We start from the raw sequence: 27,173 nt of genomic DNA, 5'->3' as shown, positions 1-27,173 counted from the left end.
CAATAAAGCTGTAAATCCTGGACTGGTTGTGTTTACTCTGGTATTGTATGGCACTTTTAGTGTTGCATTCTCTGAATAGTAATGTTGTATTAACCACTGTTACCCACACTGTGCTACATAATAAAAATGTCTATGAATGTCTGTATAAGACAGTTGGAATTACAAGGTCAGACCATACAACCGAGAGAGACTTGGCCAGAAAACACTAAAGAGGTAGACAACAATATCCAAACAGCACACTCTGCTGAAACTTAAATTGTTGTTTCTTTATCAGACACAGCCATGGTTCAAATCCTGTGAGTGGTAGCAAGCTGTATGCATAATAATACCTCTCAACTCTACACATTTGTTCAGAATGTCCAGATAATTGGCTCATATTTTCTGCCTGTTACCCTGTCCGCCTGGCTAATCAGTGGGATTATCCCAGAATTTTAGTCAGCAAATAATGACATACATCTGAGTTTCAGAGCTCAAAACCTTCAGAAAATGTATATGAATACAAACCTGTCACTGTAGCAACTCTCCAAGTTTATGAGAGCAATATGCAAAATATGTCCCTATTTCTACCCCATGTTGTCAAGCTATGACCAGAGAGTGTGCATTAAGAGATTGAGAGGTACGTGCATAACATTAACTTGGAATCTGGGAATATGTGTGGAAACAGTCAGTTAGCGTTAACAAACATTCCCTCCACAGGTCTGTCAGATAAGAAAACTGTGCCTGCCAATAAAGATTGAAATCCTGGACCGGTAGTGTTTACTCTGGTATTGTATGGCTGACATGTAGCATTTGGTAACATTGGATATCAGAATAGTACTGTTGTGTCAACCACTTGTTTCTCACACTGTGCTACATAAAAATATGTCTAGGAATGTCTGTATGAGACTGTTGTAATTACAAAGTCAGACTGAACAACCACGAGAGACTTAGACAGAAAACACTGAAGAGGTAGACTGCAATATTCAAACAGCACACTCTGCTGACACTTAAATTGTGGTATTTTTATCAGACACAGCCATAGTTTGAATCCTGGGAGTGGTAGTAAGCTGTTTGCATAATCATACCTCTCAACTGTACATGTCCTTTCAAAATGTCCAGATAACTGGCTCATATTTTCTGCCTGTTCCTCTGTCCCCGTGGCAAATCAGTGGGATGATCTCAGATTTGTAGTCAGCAAATAATGACATACATTTGATTTTCAGACCTCAAAACCTTCATAAAATATATATGAAAACAAATCCTGTCACTCTATTAGCCCTCCAAGTTTATGAGAGCAATATTCAAAATATGTCCCTAGTTGTACCCCCATGTTGTCAAGCTTTGAACAGAGTGTGTGCATTAAGAAATTGAGAGGTATGTGCATAATATTAACACGGAATCTGGGAATATGTGTAGAAACAGTCAGGTAGTGTTAACAAACATTCCCTCCACAGGTATACCAGGTAAGAGATGTACAATTTAGCTATAAGACAGTTGAACTATACACTGTTTACAAACATGCCACTGGCCAAACCAAGGCCATAGGGTATTGTAATAATACCTGTACCTTAATGATTAGAGCAAGGATAATTAAAGTTGTCAGAACTATAAGGATATATAAGTTGTTAACTGACATCTCTCTCCCCCCTCCCCACCATATCTGCAACAATAATCTAAATGCACAAATCAGTGGGTATGTTTACTCAAAACCTACTGTTGGGACATATGTCCTATTGTTAAATAAATATTGAATTGTGTTTCTATTAATGTTCCATGTTGAAATACTATCATTAGTGGCCTGTTGCTATCAATTTAACCTGCATTGATGTGCGTGTTCAGATTATTTTTGCAGATATGGGGGGGGGTGTCAATTAACAATTGTTATAGCCTTGCAGTATGAGATCCTCAGACCTTTTTCCCTGTTTATGTCTTCCATGTACTATGTCAAGGGAGTGGCTCCCTGTTTTAACTCCACAGGAGAATGACATAGTCATCAACCTTATTGTGCATCACCACAGAGCCCTCTTTGGACATATGGCCCATGATCTCCAGGAGAGGACTGCCCTGTGGAATGAGCTCATCCACAGAGTAAATGATGTCGGCCTGCATAACCACAGTTATGAGCAGGTCAGACATCGTTGCACTGACCTCATTCCCTCATGCCCACCAGCATGCTGTTGCAGTTAGGAGGGACCTGCTAGCCATAGGTGGGGGTCATGCCATCCAGCCCCCACTGACACATGTTGAGGAGCTCCTCGCCAGCCTTGGGGCACCTGCCCACCAGCCAAGTCAAGAACCTGAAGATAGCATTGTGAAGGTGGGTGCTACACACACAATGGACGAGGAGTGTGCAGGTAAGGCCCCAGGGCACATTAGTAGACCACTGCTGCTTATCCATCTTCATCTGTAAATTATCTTCATGCATATGTCAGATAACTTAGTCTGTTGCTGCAGTGTAGTAATGAACAGATGTACATAATCTGTAGTATTGTGGGTTTGTACTGTTGATGTACTGAAATGCTGCTCCCACCCTGTACCAATGCCACAGGTGTAGCTACTGACATCATATCCCTCACACAACTATGTAGGTCCCTCTGATATACCTCTGGGGCGGCAGCCTGTAGCTGGTGAGTATGGAGGTCTTTTGTTCACGTTTGCCAATACACCAGCCATGCTATGGCCATGGTATTTGGCATGAACACATTTAACACACCTAGCCATAATGCATGCTGTACATGTTCACTTATTGTTGCTGTTAACTGCACTGCATCACAGTGGTCACCATGGTGGCATATCTGAAGGGTATGTAAGAGACATGCAGTATAACTGACAACCTGTGAGTACAAGATTTGTAGACAGTGATTAACATAATAGTGGGACAAATGGCCTACAGTAGGGACATGTCTGAAACATTACTCTTTTACAGTGGCTATAACAGTGTATATACCACTATTACAATGGCAACTGTTACAGATCTACACAATGGCATATCACAATACCACATTCCACAACTTTTACAACCTGTAATGTGATCCTAACATGAACAATGAATGTGTAATATGGAATCCTATGTTAGGACAACAAATATGGGGAATACATACCTTAACAAACACTGGAAGCATATGTGTGCACACACTCCAAATAACATATTGTGGAAGCAGCTTTTGAGGGACTGCAGCATTCACTCTTCTTGAGTATGCATCTTCCATCAAGTACGGGTCCTCAATGTCAAACCAAGTAATGGTCTGCTGTCTAAGAAGTATGTCCATGACATTTGCCCACTCACCTGCAACAGAGGCAGCAGTGGCATGCTCACATCTTACAAACTATGGAATGGATCCCATATCCAAAAGGTAGCACTCCAGAAGTGGGAGACGTAGTCTTACCTCACCATTGCATACACCATGGCAAATGGTGCAGACAAGCATGTATGTGACAATGAAGTATGGGACACCATTAATGTAGAAAATAAACAGATGCCTATCCAAGACAGATGACAACACATGTTGCAAACTGGACATGAAGGCTGCCCAGAAACATGCAGCAACACTGAGGGACTTGCAGGAATGTCTAGCAAGTACTGCCTGTGCAGTACCTGTGTTGACAATTACCTGGATTCTGCATGTGTGGCCTATGAGTTAGGGTAATCAGATGGGAGAGTTGTTCCACAGGAGACATCATCCAGGGTTCTCTACAGGTAGCATATGCATAACATCAAATCTCCCAAAGGCATGTGTTGCAATGTGTAATGGTGTACCGAGACCAAGGCTGAACCCTACAGACAGTATTAATAAAGATACATGTGCTGCACAAGCAACACCTCACTCCACCTCAGGCCCACCATCCCCATCTGTACCTTGCTGGTGCCAGTGTACACCTTTAGGTTTACTGTTCATTGGCAGGAACTAGGCCAGTAGACATGGTGTTCTGAATTTGGGGCACTGAAAAATGACACTCATGTGTGGCCCATGGTTGTCAAGCATCTGCCAAAAGACTGAGGATGGGGAGGGGGTGTCATCCTGAAACGCAACAATGAACTGAAGCATACACCCAAAGCTCACTAAGAATGGCTGTATCTGAACACAGCCAAGGTCATGCATTATGCCAGACATAACCCTGACTCCACAGAAATAGTGAAGGCACAGTGTGACCTCCAAGGGCTGTGTACATGAGCTGACCTTGCAATCTGGGGAACATTTGCAGAGCAGAGTGACCAAATAATGGCAAGCAAAGATGGGCCATGCTAGTATACCCCTTCCAGGAATAGTGACTGCTGTAGTTCACTTAACAGGTGCTGCAACAAACCATCATGTTAAGGGTGTGCACACTTATGCGACACACATATTGTATGCATCTCAATCAACATCTGCATAACTAACACATTTCTTTGATACTGCATTTGGTTGCACAAGTGATATGTCACATATCAGGTGTGTGTAATGTTAAAATATGCAGTATTGTGGCCCCATGACATATCAGGAAAGAGGGTGGCACATCAATAAGGGTGTGTACACTCCTCATAGCCAAAGTAAGCTTTGAAGGTTGTCAGTGTAATTGGATTTTATTGCCCATACATGCACTGCTGATGATGAGATCTGCAAATCAGACGTCAGGCATTCACTATTGACATCTGTCCTCATATCAACCCTGGTATGTGTCAGACAAACACATAGGGGCTGTGAGCAACAGAGCAAACATAACTGCCACACATATACACATTCAGAAATGGTGTGTACACTTGTGAGGTATGGTGCACATAACATGCCAGGGTACTGAACAGGTGCACAGCAATACTGTGTACATGGGTGCAGTGTGTTCCAGGGGAAGGGGCATCACCTACTAACACAACTCATGCATCACAGAGATGTATAATGTTGGTAACAGGGATCGAGTATAGCTGGAGTGCATGCTGTTGAGTGCCATATGTCATGCATGTTGACAGTTGGGTAATGAGAGGTCTGTGTAATATCTTTGTGCCACCTCACCTGTAAGTGTGTGTGTGTGTGTGTGTGTGTGTGTGTGTGTGTGCGTGTAGATGTAAGCAATGATGTACAGGTCTTAAAGTATGTTTTCTGTTTTCCTCTTACAGTTGGCGAGGTGGGTTAGGGTCCCTCCTGCAGGCAAACTGATGTTAGTGTCCATACAGACTCTGAAAATGATGATTGGTATTGTGAGGCAAAAGCAAGGTTATCAGGGGCTGAAGCTGTCCCAACAATTGACATCCCACTGTTATCCACCCCATCCCTGCACACAGTCACATTACCTATACATACCCCATCACCAGTGGCCATAGATGAGGGGCAGTTGGCAGGTGTTGTCATGGGACAGTACAGTGTGGTGAATATGGCAAGTGTGTCTGTACACAGCAGCCATAGCCAGATGACCAGTGAGGTACCACACAGGCAGATGTACAGGGATGCTCGTAGGAGGGCCGCTAGCCATCATGCACCTGGCAGACATGCCACAGCATGTGTCACTAGATGCACGTTTTGGGCCATCATGGAGGCACAGGCACATATAGAACGTTATACCAGACAGGGTCTGAGGCTCCAGAGGGCTACTCATTCTCCTGTTATTGACAACATCTTTGATCTTACAGGTGCCCACCGTTATTTTGCAGAGGTCCTGGATAGACAGTTGGGTGAGATGGTGGGAATACTCAACCGTGCAATGTCTGTGTTAGAGCATATGGTGGGAGTAGGGAGACAGCCACGTGGACATAGGTCAGCAACACCAACAGGTGGAGGTCTACGTAGACATGCAACAAGTCACAGTCGCTCTTGTAGTGGCAGTACCAGAATCAGCACTGTGAGGGAGTGCTATCCACACCACAACACAGCAAGCCACGTGCACGTGGACCTGGTCAGTCCCAACAGGGACCCGGTTCCAGTGGACATTTGTCATCATCAGGGGAGAGTACCATATCTGGCCTTGTACCTGGTAGTGCCTGTGGAACCCCTGGCAGGCACAGTTCTTGTCTCCATGACCAGAGACAGTGAATTGCACACCCTGCCATGTATGGCCTGCAGCTGCCCAACAAACCCCTGCATAGGGTGGCCACATGGCCAAAGTGTGTGCATGCATACACACACACTCACACACACACACACACACACACACACACACACACACACACACACACACACACACACACACACACACACTCACATCACCAACACAGCTAGGGCACCTCCATACCCACACTCACCACATCTACACAGCCCAATTAATAAAAAAAAAACCCTAACTCACACACATGATGTCAATCAAATGGCTCAGCCTAGGTCTCTGGCAAACCAACAACACACCCTGTGCATATGATGATACCCGTGCCACATCCCTGTCATCCATACCATCGATGCAGAGACAGGCTAATATGGTTCTGATGCACAGGGTGAATCTACATAGATCTAGCACTGTAATGCTGTATAACACGTTTTCAGCAGGAAAGGTTAATGCCTACATGTTAGGATGTGTAGCTGTCCAGCCATGATGCATTATAGCTGTTATTAACACTGACTGCTAGTGGTCTCCATAATGTATTCAGTTTGTGTTGTAGGTGTCTATGTGTCAGTAAGATGTTGGTCTGCTGCTGTTGTTTCTTACAACGGGTATGTCACTGTGGTGACACATTAATTGTGTCATATCCTGGGTACAGCTGAACACAAGTAACAGATCGGTATAACAGTTACTGCATGTGCTACATGGCTGATAGGTCTGAGGGGTGTATACAGGTGAGTGCATGGTGGCTGATGTCAGCAGCCCTTCTACAGTGGACAATGGTAAGTGTACTGGGTGGCACACACCACATGTTTGTGTATAGCACACACACACACACACACACACACACACACACACACACACACACACACACACACATGCTTTGGTGTTGATGCAATACACAGAGAATACTGTACACATGGATGTACTTAATTTTGCAGTGAAGCCATTTTAGCCTATGTAATTCCACCAAGACAAAATAGGGAAAATGTCACATCAGTAAATAATCAGTCTACTACTTTAATGTCATTGATGATGGTACTAGCAGGGTATATGTCCTTTTTCCCAATGTAGTGCAATCCCAGAGTTGGTAAACATAGGTGTGCTGGTGTGGGTGGCACAGCCCTCAACTTTGGAGGGTGTGGGGTGGTGTAGAGCCACACACAGTGTGAATGACAGCTATTTAACCCGTTAACATAAATGTACAATATTACAACAGACTAGGGGGGGTACACACAACAATAACCGCAATGAGGGTGGCTGTGTCCACAACATCAACAACCAACTATATATGCCAACTCCAGTATCGATGTACAGCTATACAGTGGGGAAGAGGGCATTTACACATCTACTACTAGTTTTGATGGAATGAATTTCCATGACATGATTCCTTTGCCAGTCAGTTCTCGGACAGATGACCTCCTGGGACATGTATTTTCTGCAAACTGCAGTAGATCCCTTAACATACACACACACACGCTTACATGGCAACACTGAGAGTAGAATCCCTACCTAGGTACTTATTGCTGCTAATGAGTTTGGCCTTAATTGCACACACCACACAGCTTTTAGGATGAGGTGTGTCCTGAGTCCCTTGTTAAGTGAGGAACATCACCAGGCCTTGTACAGTATGGTAATGGGGGATGTACAGGATGTTAATAAACAATACATAGTATGACATACTGTCACATACACATTGACAAACACATAACAGTGATAGACACATCTGAGAGACCTGGGTTTATCAGTGCTAACTACCTTGTCAGTGAATCCATTCTATTACAGATAATTTGCACAAAGCACATGCATCATTGGGCTGGACAGTGTACTCATTTACCTGTATGGTTGATGGTGACAATGGTCCTCATACAGTGGACCTTGGGACATGTACTGGGGGTACCATGGTGTAAAGACAGTATACCCAGCACCCACACCCCACATTGGATATTTTACTCACTGAAACCCATGATAATACTCTGACATACCCACAATCACACATTGACCAGGACTGCAATACAACCTCTTGTCTATCTCATCAGTGCTACTACAGAGATATGCATTTATTGCACATTCAACAGATATAGTAGGGTGATGGTTTGTCATGGCTCTCCTAATGTCAGCAGCATCATTATCCCTTATACTGTATGGCCAGGTGTATTGTATTTGGAGAATGTGGCCTCAGTATGCTGTATTGTATAAATATACCCACTTGCACACATACACACACTTGCCAGGACTCAGAGAGTAACCCATGCCTATCTACCCATTTGTACAACAGTGTTGTGCTTGTAATGCAAGTTCCAGGTGGCCCATAGGGTGAAGAGAGTAACAATGTACATTTAATGTCCATTACAGCAGCAGACATTTGTAACTATGGCAATGGGGGGTGTAGTGTGTGAGAAGATCCTCAAGGTATTATCAACTGCAAGTTTACAAACACACAGACACTGTTATTCTCAGCAATGCACACTGACACATTTGTCAGTATATGTGTATGTATATATATGTGTGTATATATATATATATATATATATATGTACTATATATATATATATATATATATATATATATATATATATATATATGCGTATGTATATCTATATGTATATGTGTGTGTGTATGTATATATACATATATGTATATATATATATATATATATATATATATATATATATATATATATATATATATATATATAAACATATGTCCATAACATGTAGTGGAATGGAGTCATACCTCAGCACCAGTAGTCACAACCTCCAGTAACAGGGGTTGTGTTAACAGACATGTTGTGTGGGAAGTCACTTCTGATACTGACATGTACGCCATCAGTTACTGACCGACATCATAAGATCATCATAGTGAAGTACCATACAAATCACAATAATGATCCTGTGGAAGACAGCAGAGATATGACCAATAAATGTGGACAGTCTGACACAATCAGGTCAGTGCAGAGGTATACACAGAACTCCTTAGTGCAAGACGTGTGGACCAAGCCTGACAAAGTGGATGTTTACAGCCACGTAAATGGGGATATCACAAAAATACTGGAATAGATAAGCTCACACCGTTGATGCATTCACACACTCCTGTCTGTCCTAACACATATTAACCAGAGGAGCAGAGGTCCCAAGCCCACATACTTCACACTAGTTAGTGACATACATCTTTACAGCATCCCACTGTTTTGTCAGAAATACACAACAGTTATGGTGGCCAGGCAACAGTACATCCAACAAATATCTGGACATAAAATCACACTAGGTAAATACACTGAGCTGTTAGGGATGTCACAAAACACTGTGCAAACTATAGTCAGACAGCCACAATACTGACCTAAGTTTCCTATGGGGGAATACACATGTACTTGCAAATATAGCAGGCACTACAGGTATGTAACATCACAGAGTAACAGACACCAGTGTGAAAGTGAATACCCACAACCAATCTGAACACAGTCACAGTCACATTATGGTAAGCCTAAGTAATATTACAGTATATGGACTGTGTGAACAATACCACCCTCATAGGAGCCACTCACACAGTAACCCTACATATACTGGGCCAATACACAGTGTAGTCCGATGCCTGACTGTGGTATAGGACATGTGTCAGTCTGGCCCTACAAACATGTACGCTGATAGGGTACCATAAACTGCAACATCAGTTAGAACAGGACCAAGAACAATGACATCTACCACAGTCTGTACACAGGCCAAGTAACATATTCACAATACACACTTTGTCAACAATCACCATAAGTACATAGACCTCACTACTTTACAAACTACAACAGAATGTCCATGTTTTGTCCTTCAATATAAGGCCTACTATACATAACATGTCTAGCAGTCTAATATCTCACTGGCTTCTTATCAGGTATGATGTCAGTAAATAATGATGTACTGTATGTGACGACTGGGGAGAGATGGGTGAAGGCTGCCAGCCTACTCAAATAGAATTTGATATATAATTCTGGCATTTGTAAATAAATGTAAAAATACAGGCATGTTTTCTTGAGTGTAAAAGAATACTGTGAAATGTGGAACTGTAAAATATGTGACAACATTGCACTCTACTGGCCCAGTTTAGTATGTTGTGACCCTTTCATGTTAGAATTTGGCTCCAGTGAGCCTGGATGAAGGTTTCATGCCCATTGTTTTAAAGCTAAAGTTTATGACCAGAATTTAGATGTGGAATGTGCTTTATTGCTCTGGTTTCTGTTAGAGTATACATGTGAAATGACTTATAGTGTAAGTTTCTGAGCAGGTGTTAGATTGCTAAATAATGCAGTTTGTGGCCTGAGAACTCCAGACTAAGTGTTAAAATTATATAATTTGGGAGAGCCTTAGAGACATGTTTGTTAGTAATGTTTAAATACTATTTCTCACACGAGACTGGAAGCATTTTGATATTGGATATCTAACTCAGCAGTCTGCCTTATGCTCACATGTAATTTTTAGCACTGTGATTTCTTATAGGAATAGTTAAAGCTAGTAAAGATTAATTAGGTATTTTTCTTTGAAATTAGACCTGTCCTACTGTATTATTTTAGGTTTCTGTGTGATCGGTGAACTCTTAGATATCTCTGTGGTGTAGTAGCTTTGTCTTGTGTTTTAATTATTTATTATTAAATATTTTAAAAACCTTTACCTGTGGCTGGTTTGTGTAGAGATAAGCTCTAGATTGCATTGCATATTTATACAGGTTATTGTAACAGGCCACTGTAAAATAAGCCTTAGACTGTATAGTCAAATTATCAATTGGATAATAATATTGCACAGTAATAATTGGACACCCTTTTAAGGGACTTTTATTAGCTGATATTATTAGCTGGGTTGTGGCAGGAATTACTACCATATGGTCTGGGTAAAGGGGCACAGCTGGAGAATTTCTGTCAGCCTTTCCCAGGAGTGTCTGTGAAGTTATATAAATACTTATCTCTAAGTGTGTGTGTGTGTGTGTGTGTGTGTGTGTGTGTGTGTGTGTGTGTGTGTGTGTGGTGTGTCAGCTACTTGGCAGGTACATGAAGCACTAGTTGGACAGAGAGGGTACTGGAGGTTTTAGCTTGCCCAGCTAGGCTGAAACCTGGACCCTATAGCTGTGTCAGTGGAGAGTCTTATTGGGGACCTGGTGAGCAAGAGAGCAACCAGCCCCAGACTGACTGTGATCTCTGTGTGCACTTAAGGGAAATTGTACTTTACTGTGTGTATTAGTTATCCTTTCCTCTTCTCAGAGATGACCTCCCTGGTGTTAGTGGTGAGGACTGAGGCTCCTTGATTGCTGGGCCAGGGCATGGTCATCACAAGTGTTTGGCAGTGGTGGGAGCTACTTCACACACTAATTGGCTTGTAGTGGTGTGGGTAAAGCGAATTCCTGTAGCTTATTTACAGTGACCTCTAAAAGTGTTTTGTACTCTAAAATAGCCACGCAGTGTATACTCAGAGTTCAGATCACAATTGTTTTATTTCTTTTGTTAGCTTAGTGTTAGTCAGGGCGAGCAGGCAGCATGTCAGCAGAGGAGTATGGAAAGCTGACAAGGAGCCAGCTGGTGGAGATGTGCCAGGCTAGGGGCTGTTGTATGGAAACCTGACTAAGGCAGACCTGATTGCAGCCTTGGTTACAGCTGTATCAGAAAACAGCAGCCTGGAGGACAATCAGACTGATAGTGGAGATACAATATCCTCGGAGAATGGACAGCTCAACGTTTCTGCAGTGGACTTAAAAATCCAGCTGGAGCTAAAGAGACTTGAGTTGGAGGCCAGGCATATGGAACTAGAAGCAGCTGAGAAAACGAGGAGTCGACAAGCTGAGAAAAATGAACAGCAGAGGAGGCATGAGAGGGAAATGCTGACTCTTCGCCAGAGTCATGGAGGTAATAGGGAAGGGAGTAACTGGACCCCAGAAGCACAAAAGGTCAGTAAATTTCTTTCACAGTTTAAAGAGGGGGATAATTTTGATAGCTTCATTCATATGTTTGAGCGGGTATGTAAACAGTATGAAGTTGACCAAGGGCTCTGGTTACGGTTCCTGACCCCCTTACTCAATGGTAAAGCTGCAACTTCTTTAGCAAAAATGCATGACACTGACTGTTTTGATTATACTGCTGTAAAAAGACATTTATTACAATGTTTTAAGCAAACACCTGAAATGTATAGGAAAACGTTTTGTGAGCATAGACACAAGGCAGATGAAAATGTATGTGAATATGTTGCTGAACTGTGCACTTATTTTCATAGCTGGGTGAGTGGATGTCAGGTCACCACTTTTGAAGGGCTGGCAGACCTTCTGGTGAGGGAACAAGCCATTAGCACTTTGCCTGAGGACATGAAGATCTGGTTAGCTGATAGACAGTGTGCTACTTCAGAAGAGTTGGGGAAGAAGGGAGACCTATACCTAGCAACCAGGGCAGCCCTGCACAGGAAAGGGACCCCCAATACTGCTCATGGGACTAAAGGAACCCATGGTGAGCAGCACAGACTGCTCCAACAGAATCCGCCAGTAGCAGATGAAGCCACTAGTCCAGGTGCATGTCCAGGAGCTAGGGTTAAATGTTTTGAATGCAACCAGTGGGGCCATGTGACATACAGATGTCCACGGAGGCAAGGTGGGGAACCAAAGGTGAGGGAGCCAGTAAGTGGGAAAGACAAAATACCAACAGTGGTTTGTCTTGAGACAACAGGGGTATGGAACTACTATCCTACAGATGTCCTGAGAGGGAAGGATGTGGATGAGGCAGTACTTTGTACTTATGCAGTTACATGCAGTGAGGCTAGGAGACAAGCATGTGGGTCTGGTAGCCTGGGGGAGACCCGGACAGACTGCATACTTGTAGCCAGGATTGCTGAGGTGGTTACTTCAGGGAGTCAGCTATGCTGTAGCAATGAGACTGAATGTGAGCCACAGCTGGTTGTGGGTACTGATATTCCCTTGGACAGGATAACTGCAAAGGTAGAGGTGAGTAATAGTACCCAGGCTGACAGTGAGGCACCGCTGTCAGAGGATGCCAGACTTTCTCTGGAAGGGGAGATGGGAAGCTTTACAAGGAGAGACTTGAGACAGGCTCAGCTCTCAGACCCTACATTGCAAGGCCTGAGGCAGGTAGTTAGGGAGGCACCTGAATCTCAAGGGAAGGGGGGGGTATCTGTATACTGGAACAAAGGGTTACTGTGCAGACAGTGGACCCCTGAGGGAGGGCTAGAAGGTGAAAGAGTACAGCAGTTGGTAGTGCCTAGAGCTTACTGTCTGGCACTTCTAGCCATAGCCCATGATATTCCCTTTGCAGGTCATATGGGCATAAAACATACAAAGAAGTGTATTATGCAAAACTTCTATTGTCCTGGAATTTCCAGAGATGTAACAGAGTACCACAAGTAGAGAGCTGGCTAGCAAGTACGGTAGATGCCCGGATAAACCAAACGTGATGAAAAGAGAAAAAATTCAGCACCCTGAGCATGAGTAGCAATGAAAAACATTTATTGTGAACCAAACCAGTTTCTGCAACTAGCTTTCTTCAGTGGCTTCATGTAACAGAGTACTGCAGGACCTGTGACCAGTGTCGAAAGGTAGGCAAGGCAGGAGACAAGGTGAGAGCTCCTTTGATGCCTTTGCCTGTGATAGAGGAGCCATTTTAGAGGGTAGCTATGGATATTGTGGATCCGCTGAGTACCCCAAGTTCCACAGGGAAAAAGTATATCCTAGTGATTGTAGATTATGCTACACAATACCCTTAGGCAGTGGCTTTGTCCTCCATTGAGGCAGAGAAAGTGGCAAATGCTTTGCTAGAGATTATCAGCAGGGTAGGTTTCCCAAAGGAAATACTGTCTGACAGAGGTGCCAATTTTATGTCAGACCTGCTGGTTTGTCTGTGGAAGTCCTGTGGGGTGAAGCACATGAAGACCACCCCCTACCATCCCCAGACTAATAGCCTTGTTGAGAGGTTAAACTCTACAATCAAGTCCATGCTACGGGCATTTGCAGATCTGTTTAAGAGGGAGTGGGACAAATATTTGCCTCATCTGTTATTTGCTTACAGAGAGGTTCCCCAAGAATCCACAAGTTTTTCACCATTTGAATTGCTGTATGGGCATAGGGTGAGGGGACCTCTAGATTTAATTTGAGATGAGTGGAAAGGTGAGTGTGAGTCTCACAAGGAGTCTGTTGTTGCATATGTCCTGAACATCAGGACAAGGCTCAGGGAACTCATGGGCCTGGCCCAGGAGAACCTGGCAGAAGCCCAACAACAGAAAAAGGTGTGGTATGACAGGAATGCTTGAGCTAGAGAGTATGCTGTAGGGCAGCAGGTAATGGTTCTCATTCCTGTCAGACACAAGTTGCAAGCAGCTTGGGAGGGACCCTACAAGGTGGTAAGAAAGGTAAGTGATGTTAACTACATGATGGAAGTGCTAGGCAGATGGCAGGGGCACAAATTGTACCATGTTAACATGATGAAACCTTACCATGATAGGAAGGCCCTTGTACTAAAAAAAAAAAAAATAGCTCACAAGGGCTGTTAGCTTAGTACTAATCTAATCTATGCTGAGCATTTGCAATGGAATGCAGGAGGAGTCTGAAAGAGATCTTGTGATTGATCTCCTCAGTGAGGCTCGGGCTGACACTTCAGTGGAAGGGGTAGCAATGTCCCAGCAGCTATCTCCTACCCAGGTTCGAGAAATCTGAGCAGTGTTGCAGGTGTTTGGGGCCATGTTCACCGGGAAACCGGGGAGCACCCACCTAGTACAGCACCCGGTGAATACAGGACCCTAAAGACCTATCAGGCAGGCCCCTTATAAGGTGCCTGAGAGAGTCAAACAGACTCTGAGGGAGGAGGTACAGGAGATGTTGGAACTAGTGGTGATTCAAGAGTCCAACAGTCCCTGGGCCTCACCAGCGGTGTTGGTGCCAAAGAAGGATGGCAGCAACATGTTCTGTGTGGATTACAGGAAATTAAATAGTCACACAGAGTCGGATGCATACCCCATGCCTAGGACAGATGAGGCCCTAGAGCAGCTGGGTGGGGCTAAGTATCTTACAACCATTGATCTTACCAAGGCTTACTGACAGGTGCGCTTGACCCAACTACTAGAGAGAAGTCAGCCTTTGTGACTCCTTTTGGCTTGTATATGTTCACAAAGATGCCCTTTGGGATGAAGAATGCCCCAGCGACTTTCCAGAGGCTGGTAGATCATATCTTCACAGGAGCAGGAGGGGTTGCCCTTGCTTACATGGATGATATTGCTATCTACAGCCGTTCCTGGCAAGAGCACTTTCAGCATGTCAGTGAGGTGCTGGGCAGACTACATAGAGCAGGTTTGACCATTAAGCCGAGCAAATGTCAGGTGGGTATGGCAGAGGTCTCCTACCTAGGACATAGAGTGGGGAGTGGTAAGATAGGGCCAGAACTTGACAAAGTGGAAGCCAGTGGCCTGCACCTGTTACCAAAAAGCAGGTGAGGGCATTCTTAGGGACAGCAGGGTACTACAGAAAGCTTGTTCCCAATTATAGTACCATAGCTGCTCCCTTCACAGACCTGACAAGGAAGAACAGGCCAGATAAGGTAGTGTGGAACCCAGCATGTGAAAAGGCATTTCAGTAACTTAAGAAAGCTTTGGGAGGACTCCCTGTGTTAGCCAGTCTGGACTATAGCAAATACTTTGTTGTGCAGGTGGATGCTTCGAACTATGAGGTGTGGGCTGTACTTAGTCAGATTTCTTCAGAGGGAAAAGAGAACCCAGTGGTTTATCTCAGTCATAGGCTCCAACCCAAGGAGGAATGCTATGCAGTGGTAGAAATGGAATGTCTAGCCATAGTGCGGGCACTACAAAAACTTCAGCCTTATCTGTATGGAAGAAAATTCACTGTGATGACAGATCACAACCCCCTAACATGGTTAAACAGAGCCAATCAACAAAATGCCAAGTTGTTAAGATGGAGCCTGGGGTTGCAAGCATATGATATGTCAATGCAGCACTGCAGTGGGAGTAGCAATGCCAGTGCAGATGGGCTGTCAAGACATGGAATAGAGTGAGGTACACATAGATAGACCTGACACTCTCAAGCAATGTTTCTCAAGGGGCACTTGAAAAACTTGCTTGAGTTCCCTGGGGGGGGGGGTGATGATTGGGTTGAGATGGGCAAAGGCTGCCAGCCTAGTCAAATATAATTTGATATATAATTTTGGCATTTGTAAATAAATGTAAAAATACAGGCATGTTTTCTTGAGTGTAAAATAATACTGTGAAATGTGGAACTGCAAAATATGTGACAACATTGCACTCTACTGGCCCAGTGAAGCATGCTGTGACCCTTTCATGTTAGAATTCGGCTCCAGTGAGTCTGGATGAAGGTTTCATGCCCATTGTTTTAAGGCTAAAGTGTATGATCAGAATTTAGATGTGGAATGTGCTTTATTGCCCTGGTTTCTGTTAGAGTATACATGTGAAATGACTTACATTGTTGTAAGTTTCAGAGCAGGTGTTAGATTGTTAAATAATGCAGTTTGTGGCCTGAGAACTCCAGACTAAGTGTTAAAAATTATGTAATTTTGGAGGGCCTTAGAGACATGTTTGTTAGTAATGTTTAAATACTATTTCTCACAAGAGACTGGAAGCATTTTGATCTTGGATATCTAACTCAGCACTCTGCCTTATGCTCACATGTAAGTTTTAGCACTGTGATTTCTTGTAGGAATATTTAAAGCTAGTAAAGATTAATTAGGTATTTTTCTTTGAAATCAGACCTGTCCTACTGTATTATTTTAAATTTCTGTGTGATCTGCGAACTCACAGATACCTCTGTGGTGTAGTAGTTTTGTCTTGTGTTTTAATTATTTATTATTAAATATTTTAAAAATCTTTACCTGTGGCTGGTTTGTGTAGAGATAAGCTCTAGAGTGCATTGCATATTTATAGAGGTTATTGTAATAGGTCACTCTAAAATAAGCCTTAGACTGTATAGTCACATTACCAATTGGATAATAATATTTCACAGTAATAATTGGACACCCTTTTAAGGGCCTTTTAGTAGCTGATATTATTAGCTGGGTGGTGGCAGGGATTACTATCGTATGGTCTGGGTAAAGAGGCACAGCTGGAAAATCCACGTCAGCCTTTCCCAGGAGTGTCTGTGAAGTTGTATAAATACTTATCTCTAAGTGTGTGTGTGGTGTGTCACCTACTTGGCAGCGACACGAAGCACTGGTTGGACAGAGAAGGTACCGGAGGTTTTAGCTTTCCCAGCTAGGCTGAGACCTGGACCCTATAGCTGTGCCAGTGGGGAGTTTTATTGTGGACCTGGTGAGCAAGGGAGCAACCAGCCCCAGACTGACTGTGATCTCTATGTGCACTTAAGGGAAATTGTACTTTACTGTGTGTATTAGTTATCCTTTCCTCTTCTCGGAGATGACTCACTGGTGTTAGTGATGAGGACTGAGGCTCCTTGATTGCTGGGCCAGGGCACAGTCATCACACTGTACATATGCACCTCTTACTGCATGACATATAGGCAAAGGGTGACAAACTTGGGGGATGGAAGCACAAACACAGGGCCAATATTGACATATTGCTGTGATAAACTGAGATATTTCCTGGTGTAACAGGGTTTGTTGTGACATATCTCTTCTGAGGGATATGAAGTCTGTAACTCACATGGGTGTCACCATGTACTAACTGCAATCATCAGAGTATGCTACTGCATATCTAAAGATAGGAAATGTGTGAGTAACACAACACATGTAAGACTCCAAACTCTGGATAGTCTGCAGATAGCCCTTCAGGTGAGAGTTTCCTCAGCCACATTACACTGTCATGCCAGACTTGAAATCATCTAGAACAGCCATATCCACACAAACCCTGTTAAACCAGCATTTCTTCAAATGTAGAACAGCAATACTTACATTCTGTCCCCATGTCTGGAACATCCTCCTCCTGTTTGTTGGTCTGTCTCCACAGTGTATGTTGTAAGAGGTATTTCCAACTACCCTCTGTGATGCTGCTTGTCAAACACCCACATGAAGTCATGCTCACAGTGAAGGAAAAGGGCCAACACCCACATGAAGTGCTTAGTTATAGGAGTGCGTTTCCGTGCAATTGGCTATAGGAATGATACCATAGCTGCTCCACATGTCATTAGCAAGTTGGGGACTGCATTCATGCACAGGCCATCAGCTGATTATGAGCATTCCTTACAAAACTCAAGCTGCTGCCTATGCAAAACAGATGTACTTTTCTACATCCACTGGGGGGGAGTAAGAAAGGAAGGGAGTAAGAGAGTAAGAGCCAAGCATGTTTGTGTATGATCCGTGGGTGGAGAGTGGTATCTGGGTATTATAACAATTGCCTATATTGTTTACTAATCCATACTGTCACATAGTAATTGTACATGGCTGTACACATTTATGGCTGAGGATCATCTACAACAACCTCTACAGTGTTTTAAAACTGTTGGCCTTGTAATGTGGACAATGGGACATATAGGTCCTCATTATAATGATGTAGCAAAAACAACACTGCAATGGATCCTGTCAGTACACAATCACCCCAACACCCACACAGGATACTGATGACACTTACCAGTACTGAGTTTCAAATCTCTACCTATGTATTGCTATTACAGTGTTATGCTGTTATTGCATGCACCACTGAGCTTACATGCTGGAAAGCTGTCCAAAGGTATCTTTGAAGGTGAGTGACATCAGCAACAGTGCTAAAGGAGGGATAAGGGAAGTGTAGTACATGTGAATGTCCGCAAAAGCAGGTGTTAATGGAGACACACACACACACACACACACACACACACACACACACACACACACACACTCTGTCAGGGAAACACACACATTATCACAGTTGGCAGGATCAAGATTAGAACCCCTATCTAACTAGTTTGCTACATTACAGTATTATGCAGTTATCACAAGCAGCACAGAGCTTATATGGCTGATACATGGCCAAAGGGTTATTTCAAGGTGAACGACATCAGCAGGCATGCTAAAGTAGGGCAATGGGAGGTGTAGCGATTGTGAATGACTTCAAAATCATTAATCTCCACACACACACACACACACACACACACACACACACACACACACACACACACACACACACACACACACACACACACACACACACACACATTTGCCAGTACTGAAATGCATAGGTTCATTGCTTCACAGGTATGTAGTAGGTGAATGGGTCTGACAGCTGCACAAGGCTAGGCAAAGGGAATACCTTGGCATCAGGCCATATGACAATGGTCTCCAGTGTGGCTCAGGGGTGTAGTACCTGGAGTGGTCCCCACAGGTGGGTATTGTATTCACCATCCACTCATCTGGGTTACTATTGTGGGTGGCCAGTGATGTGCACTGCTTCCCATGTATGTGATCTATATTCCATAACATGGACAGTGTCTGGGTTGTGCACATGTCCCACACATATGTTCTTTGAAATGTGGAAGTGTACTTGAGGTGTCTGGGGCATGTTGAGATGTTTACCTTCTGATGTAGCATTCCTGACCTCATTTGGGGAGACCTGGCTATGGAATTGAGGTTGTGCTTCCACCTACATTGACAGCTTGATACAGGTATTCAGTGGAATTATTGACATCTGTCTACACAGGGGCATGTGTATAAGGCATGGTATTCCCTTTGTGGGTTACATTTGCAGACTCTACAGTTGTTGCAAGCATCCAGTGGGGAACATAACAAAAGGACCACTGTAAGCATTTATTTGCCTTTTGCAGGGATGGAACATGGTGTCTTGTCCTTTTACTTGCTGGATAACACACACTCAGTCAGGAGATGTTACACATCACAGTACATTCTGATGTCAGCGGCACTGTTGTAGTCAACAGGCATGTAGTCCACTGCAATCACACCATGGTTACTATCTGTAAATGCAGGGAACTACCAATATAGTGGTTGTTGCCTAGCCAAGTGTGTTTGTGTATGAGACATGGGTAGAAAGTGTTCTCTAAGCAATACAAGTGTTGCCAATATTGTTCACCAATCCATAGTGTCACATGTAGGGCTATGGATTGTCTACACCAGCCTCTCTGGTGTTTGACATCTGTTGTCCTTGTAAGGTGGACATTGTGACATGTAGTAGGTCCTCAATATAATAATTTAGCAAAACCCGCCCCACAATGTATCCTGTTATTACACAATCACAGCAACTTCCACACAGGATACTGATGACACACATGTGCATACACACACACACACACACACACACACACACACACACACACACACACACAAGCACTTGCCAGTACTGAGATTCAAACTCCTACCTAGCTATGTATTGCCACTACAATGGACCACATTTATCGCATGCTCCACGAAGCTTATAGGATGGATGTTGTCCCAAGGTACTTCTAAGGTGAGGAACATCACCAGCCCTTGTAAATACTAGCATTGGGTGATGTAGTATGTGAGAGATCCCAAAAATAATTTTACCCTAATCACACATTTACATTTGCCAGGGGTGAGGTTCAAACCTCTATCTAACAATCTTTATAGACCATTATGTTACACATTTACCACATGAACCACTGACCTGACATGGTTTAGGTTTGGCAGCAGGTACTTGTAAGGTGGGTGATATCTGCAGGACTGCTAAAATCAGGCTCTGATATGTGTATTGGCTATAAATGGGGCCAAAATCTTTGAGATACACACATACATATGTACACACACAAACACTTGCCACAGATGTGATTCAAACCCATACCTTTGTAGTTACTATCGCTACATTGTTCTGCATTTATGGCACGCACCACGAAGCGTATAGGGCTGGCCCTTGTCCACAGGTGTATTTCAAGGAGACTGACATCATGATGCAGGCTTGCTAAAGTAGGGCAATGGGAGGTGTAGTGACTGTGAATGGCCTCAAAATCATTAATCGCCACACACACACACACACACACACACACACACACACACACACACACACACACACACACACACACACACACACACAGTTTCACAGTTGCCATATCTGGGATTAGAAGTCCTACTAACTAATATGTTACACTATAGGATTACACAGTTATTGCATGCACCATGGAGCTTATGGGGTGGGCCCTTGACCAAAGGGATATTTCAAGGTGACTGACATCAGCAGGCCTGCTAAAGTAGGGCAATGGTGGGTGTAGTGACTGTGAATGGCCTCAAAATCATTTATCTCTACACACACAAACACACACATAGAGTTTCACAGTTGCCATGTCTGGGATTAGAACATCTATCTAACTAGTATGTTACACTATAGCATTACACAGTTATTGCATGCACCACAGAGCTTATAGGGCTGGCCCTTGTCCAAAGGGGTATTTCAAGGTGACTGACATCAGCAGGCTTGCTAAAGTAGGGCAATGGGAGGTGTAGTGACTGTGAATGGCCTCAAAATCTTTCTCTCTACACATACACACACACACACACACACACACACACACACACACACACACACACACACACACACACACACACACACACAGACACACACACACACACAGTGTTTCACAGTTGTCATGTCTGGGATTAGAACTCCTGCCTAACTAGTATGTTACACTATAGTATTACACAGTTATTGCACATGCCATGGAGCCTATAGGGTTGGCCAGTGTCCAAAGGGGTATTTCAAGGTGACTGACATCAGCAGACTTGCTAAAGTAGGGTAATGGGAGGTGTAGTGACTGTGAATGACCTCAAAATCTTTCTCTACCCACACACACACACACACACACACACACACACACACACACACACACACACACAGTTTCACAGCTGTCATGTCTGGGATTAGAACTCCTACCTAACTAGTATGTTACACTATAGCATTAGACAGTTATCACATGTGCCACGGAGATTATGGGGCTGTGAATTTGCCAGAGGGTTATTTCAAGATGACTGACATCAGCATGAGTGCAAACATGTGCTGTGGGAAGTGCAGTGTGTGTGAGTGGGCCATAAACCATTCCTCTGGAAATACACACACACAACACTCAGTCATACACAACTTTACATTTGACAGGACTGGGTTTAAAAATGCTAGATGAATACTGATTTGTACTATCATGTTACACAGTTATCACAAGCACCACAGACACTATAGGGCTGAGGGCTACCAAAAGCATATGTCTACAGTGATTGACATCAGCACATCATGTCATATTGGCCAATTGGATGTGTGGTGGGTGGGGCAGGTTTAATGATGGCAATCTCTTTGTCACTGTCTGCCTCTCTCTTCCCATCTCTGTGTGTGTATGTTTGACCTATTACAGTGTGTTGGCCTTGGATATGTGTGAGATTCCTATCCAATGTGTGTGCAAAGCATGAATGGTGTGCAATGTGGTGTGTGTGCACAGACACCTGCGGCTGACAGATATGTATAGTCCACTGCTGTTGTCAGACATGGGCTTCATTTCTCTATGTGTAGGAGCATGCTCAGTATGACCCTTCTGTATTTTGTTGTCAGACATGGGCTTCATTTCTCTAAGTGTAGGGACCTGTTTCTGCAGGATATCTGTAGATAGGTTGACAATATGGGGTCACAATGGGCAAAGGATAGTGGAATACTGTAAATAATTGTATCTATGCTGCTTTTGCTACATGGTTTTGGTGTTAGCAGAGATATTCAGACATATGTACTATTTTACACTCTGATGTTTTTTGTCATCGACTACTGTAACTATTGCTGTGTGTGCTGCTTGTGCTACATAGTTGGTGTTAGCAGAGATATTCAGACATGTACTGTTTTACACTGTGATGTATTATGTCATCAACTACTGACAGATATACTTATTTGCTCACAGTTATTTCCTGGGAAATACAAGATGAATGAAGCTGTGTCTAGTATTGTGGTCTGCAGCCTACATATTCTTGCACACTCATGCTATTCTGGAGGGGTAGCTGCAGACACTTGCTGATGGATATGTGTAAATGGTCCAGCACCTTGGTACTGTGGTGGCTGAGGATCCCCTACTTGTACATCTATCAGCATGACAGAATGGCCATATCCTGCTGTGGCCATACCTCTCAGCTGTACAGGTTCACCCAGGTTAACCAGAGGCATGGATCATATATCTGGTCTGTTCCCCTACACATTGTGGTTTACGAGCGGGTTTGTAGCCACCCATTACTGGGTTTGCAGGCAGGGGTAGTATGGGCACACATCAGAGTTTCAGATTTCACACATTTGATGGTGGCCATGCTTCTGTACCCCCCACTCTGTTATTCAATCCTCTTCCTAACATTATGCCAGTGAGATCTGCAAAGTATCCCTATAGTTGTCCCTTCATCCCAGCATTATTTTGGGGTTGTTCCACAGTTCATGCAGTAGGACATGGTGGCAAGCTACTGGGATTGGTCGACATGGCCTTGTATTTGTGTTCTGTGGACTGTGTTATGTTAGTTGGGACCCCATGAGATAACATACATTGGCAGTATGGGTGAGGCACAGACCTTTGACAGAGGAATGTTGGGTATTTGGTAGTGATGCAGGCCATCTGTAACAGGCCAGTGCATTCTGTCACTCCTACAGTCCCAGGATGTGAGCAACTGGATTCCCCGGGGCTGACAGTGTAAGTGTGAAAGGTGTTAATGGCAATAGTTCCTGTCCATATTAATCCATTGGTCTGGATGCTGGCAGGGTGTTTCTTACAGCTAGGGACACACCTGAATAGGACACATATTCAGCATGCTGCATGCTGTGGGTATTCCCATACAGAAGTGGGAGTCATACTGTACTAATTTCCAACAGCAGGGATAAACCTGTGGATGATGGTGGGGTGAGCTGAGTGCATGTGTGATATGGCAGCTTCTTGCAGCTGACTCACAGATATACCTGGGACATTCCCCTTATGTTGCCTTGTGTGGGGACATAGGCCGTCTCTTATTACTTCATAACTGTGCCTTTTGTGGACTGCCACTGATTGGCCAGAATACATCAGTATTCCATACTACACAGACAACTGATGTGCTGCTAATCTGTATGTACAATTCCAAAGGTGTGTGCAGTTGACAGTTACATTTTATGTACTCTGTCTAGGGTACCTCTACCTGTGAACTGTGTGTATATTTGGGCCCACATTCACGGCATGTCCATCTTTCAGATGGTGACAGATATTGACATCTGAACAATGAGTATGGATGACTGCTGAACTGGGTCTTGCTGGGATGCATTGTGGTTGGCACTGCAGTTGTCAGGACATGGCCCTATCATCGACAGTACTGGCCATAGGCCACTGGGGCACAACCCTCCATGCCTACATGCTGACCACTTCTACACAATGTACAACACACAACAACCTAACACACAGAGCCTTGCATATTGTACACATACAACAATCGATCCTATAAATTGGGCCAGCTCAGGTAATCTGTGCTCCAATGTTGTTAAACCCACATGTACATGTTACTGCATTTCTACATAGGATTGTGGGGGGGGGGGGCACACCTGACAACTGTAAACATTTGCTATAACTGTACTGGTATTTCAGGTACTCTGTTGTCTTCCATTTCATTTTGTATTCTGACCTATCATGCAGACTAGAGGCATATCAGTAGAGTACAGATCTTAGGTTTTATTGACCTACATTTCAGTTTCAGACTTCATACCCTGCAGAACTAACATACAACTGCCTGACCTGTTGCAGTCTGTCTGTGTAGGTCTGTCTGTTAACCATTGCCATTAACTGCAGGCTTTAGCACAGCCTTTCTTTACGGTCATCTACACCTGTCCTGCTGGCTGAGGCTGTTGTTGGGTATGTGAACCTCACTGACATTCATGTGTGCATCCCATGGACACACATTTGGGCCACCACATGCACTGCAGTGGGATTTGTCACCTTATCCAGTACCACCTACTTTGTTGACACCAGTATTTGTTATGGATTTCATGCTACTATCTGCTGCCATCCCATTCAGCCACCCAATTCCCTTGCATGCTCACATTCATACCATAGCTACAACTAGCAGAACATATTATTCCATTCAGCAATTGACAGGAAGAGTGACTTACTTGTGGCTGTGCCAGTATTGAGGATGGTGCTGGAGGGCTGACTATGTCGGATGCACATAGTACACACCCTATACATGGTAAAGCACAGGTAGTGTCATGTTTGGCATCCCTTTTACTGTATGTGCGAGTCAGAGAGAGGTGTCATTCCCTGAGTTCCTACTGTGACAGCGTATGTGCTATGCGTTGCCTCTTTGCCAAAGCCTGGGTATACCAGGCATGCCTCCTTCTGCCTACATGGGCAGGCTCAGGTTGTTCCTTCTCCGAGTCACTCTGTGCCTGTGCTGGCCTTGGCAATGGTGGGGAGCTGTGTGGCCTTGCCCCATGCTGTTCCTGCTGCAGCTGTTTCCGCAGGATCATATTGTGTAGCATGGCACATACAATGAAGATTTGTGTACATGTAACTGGTGAGTACTGCAAGGCTCCGCCGGATATGTCCAGGCACTGGAACCATGACTTGAGCATCCCAAACTCACGCTCTATTATGATTCTTGTTTGTGTGTGTGCCTCATTATGGAGTTCTTGTTTGGGTATGTATGCATTTCTGATGGGTGTCATCAGCCACTGTTCCAGTGCGTAACCAGCATCATCCACTAGGTAGCTATATGGGATGTCCCCACTGGCAAATCTCTGGTGCAGCTGTGTCATATGCCAGATGTGGGAGTCATGATAGCTTCCAGGGCTGCTAGCACACACATCTATTATAAGGCCCTGGGCATCACACATGACCTGGCAGTTGATGAAGGGGAAGCCCTTGTGGTTTGTGTAGACCTTACCCTGCTCGCCAGGTGGTGCTTTGATGTGTATGTGTGTGCAGTCTATAGCACCCACTACCTCAGGGTATTCTGCTATTTGGTGGAAGAGATGCATATTGCTGGTCAATGCCTCATGGGTGTTCATGAAATGTATGTGCTCACTGGCATGTGCTGACATGGCATCCAGGAACTGGTGGAGCACTCTGGATGCTGATGCCTGTGAGATCCCCATGATATCCCCAGCTGGCCTTTAGAAGGTACCTGTGGCTAGTATTCTTAAGCCTACACATACCTTGGTATCCACTGGGATGGGTTCCCCTCTGTTGGTTCTGTGTGTGAGGCATGGCCAGCACAGCTCAACAATTTGTTGTAGGATGACCCTGTCCACCCCATAGTGCTCCACTATCTCCAGCTCATGTAGCCCTTAGTAGGTTACCCTGGGTCTGTACACTCTTCTCCTTCTCCTCACTGTGGATTGCTCTTCAGCATTCTCATCCTCACCACCCTCACCCTCTTCCATATATTGATGTATGAGAGCGACAGTAGCCCCAGTCATTTTGTTAGTTTTGACTAGCGAAAGATGAGCCAAACAAAAGAAAAATGCTTCGATGCACAAACCACTTTATTCACAATGATCCAATAGTCTTAAAGTGTGCAAAATACACATACACTTTTCGTTGCTTTAGATTGCAGTAACTTCCTCAGAAGACAAAAAACTATTATTCACAATACGTTTAAATAGTAAATGTGAAAAGTAATTAACTCCTTAATTGGTTAATTAATTAAAACCAATTCTCGTCACTGCTAATCAAATAAGAATTAAAAATTAAAAATAAAACAATTCCTAAATTCTATAATATAAAATAATTTAAAACGTCATTCAAAAAATACGTTGAAAGACAGTAATATATGTACTCTGTCTTTTACGGCAAACAAGCAAGGGGAACTGGTCATTTTATACATTTAAAAATTATACATAAACGAATAAACAGGAAAGAACGAACAACAGAGAATGTTGCTCCCTTATTTACATTTTAAAGATACTAAAAAGGCTGGCACGGTTGTTACCATCACTTATATTCAAAGCCAGTCATACTAAAATACATACAACCTAATGTTAAATTCACTTATATTTCCTAATGTTAAATTCACTTATATTTAAGTGCTATGTTGTCAAATGGTGCAGACAATCATTTCAATAAAATAAATGAATTATAAAAATAGTTGGAAAAGGTTTTCAAGTAATTTAAAATATTAAAATATTAAGTATAATTATCATTAAAACATATTACCAAATATGATAAATATATATAAATATATAAATATAACAAATATAATAAATATCTACACTAGTGTATTTCTTGATTACAATAATCTTTTATATGCAGATAATGTGTTACTGTAATATAGTACTATATTAATA

This window comes from Protopterus annectens, chromosome 7.part0 (genome assembly GCF_019279795.1).
Source record: "Protopterus annectens isolate FY-2018-M chromosome 7.part0, PAN1.0, whole genome shotgun sequence".
NCBI classification, from domain to species: domain Eukaryota; kingdom Metazoa; phylum Chordata; order Ceratodontiformes; family Protopteridae; genus Protopterus; species Protopterus annectens.
The sequence above is the reverse complement of the archived record's forward strand: the minus strand, read 5'-3'. Positions refer to the sequence as shown.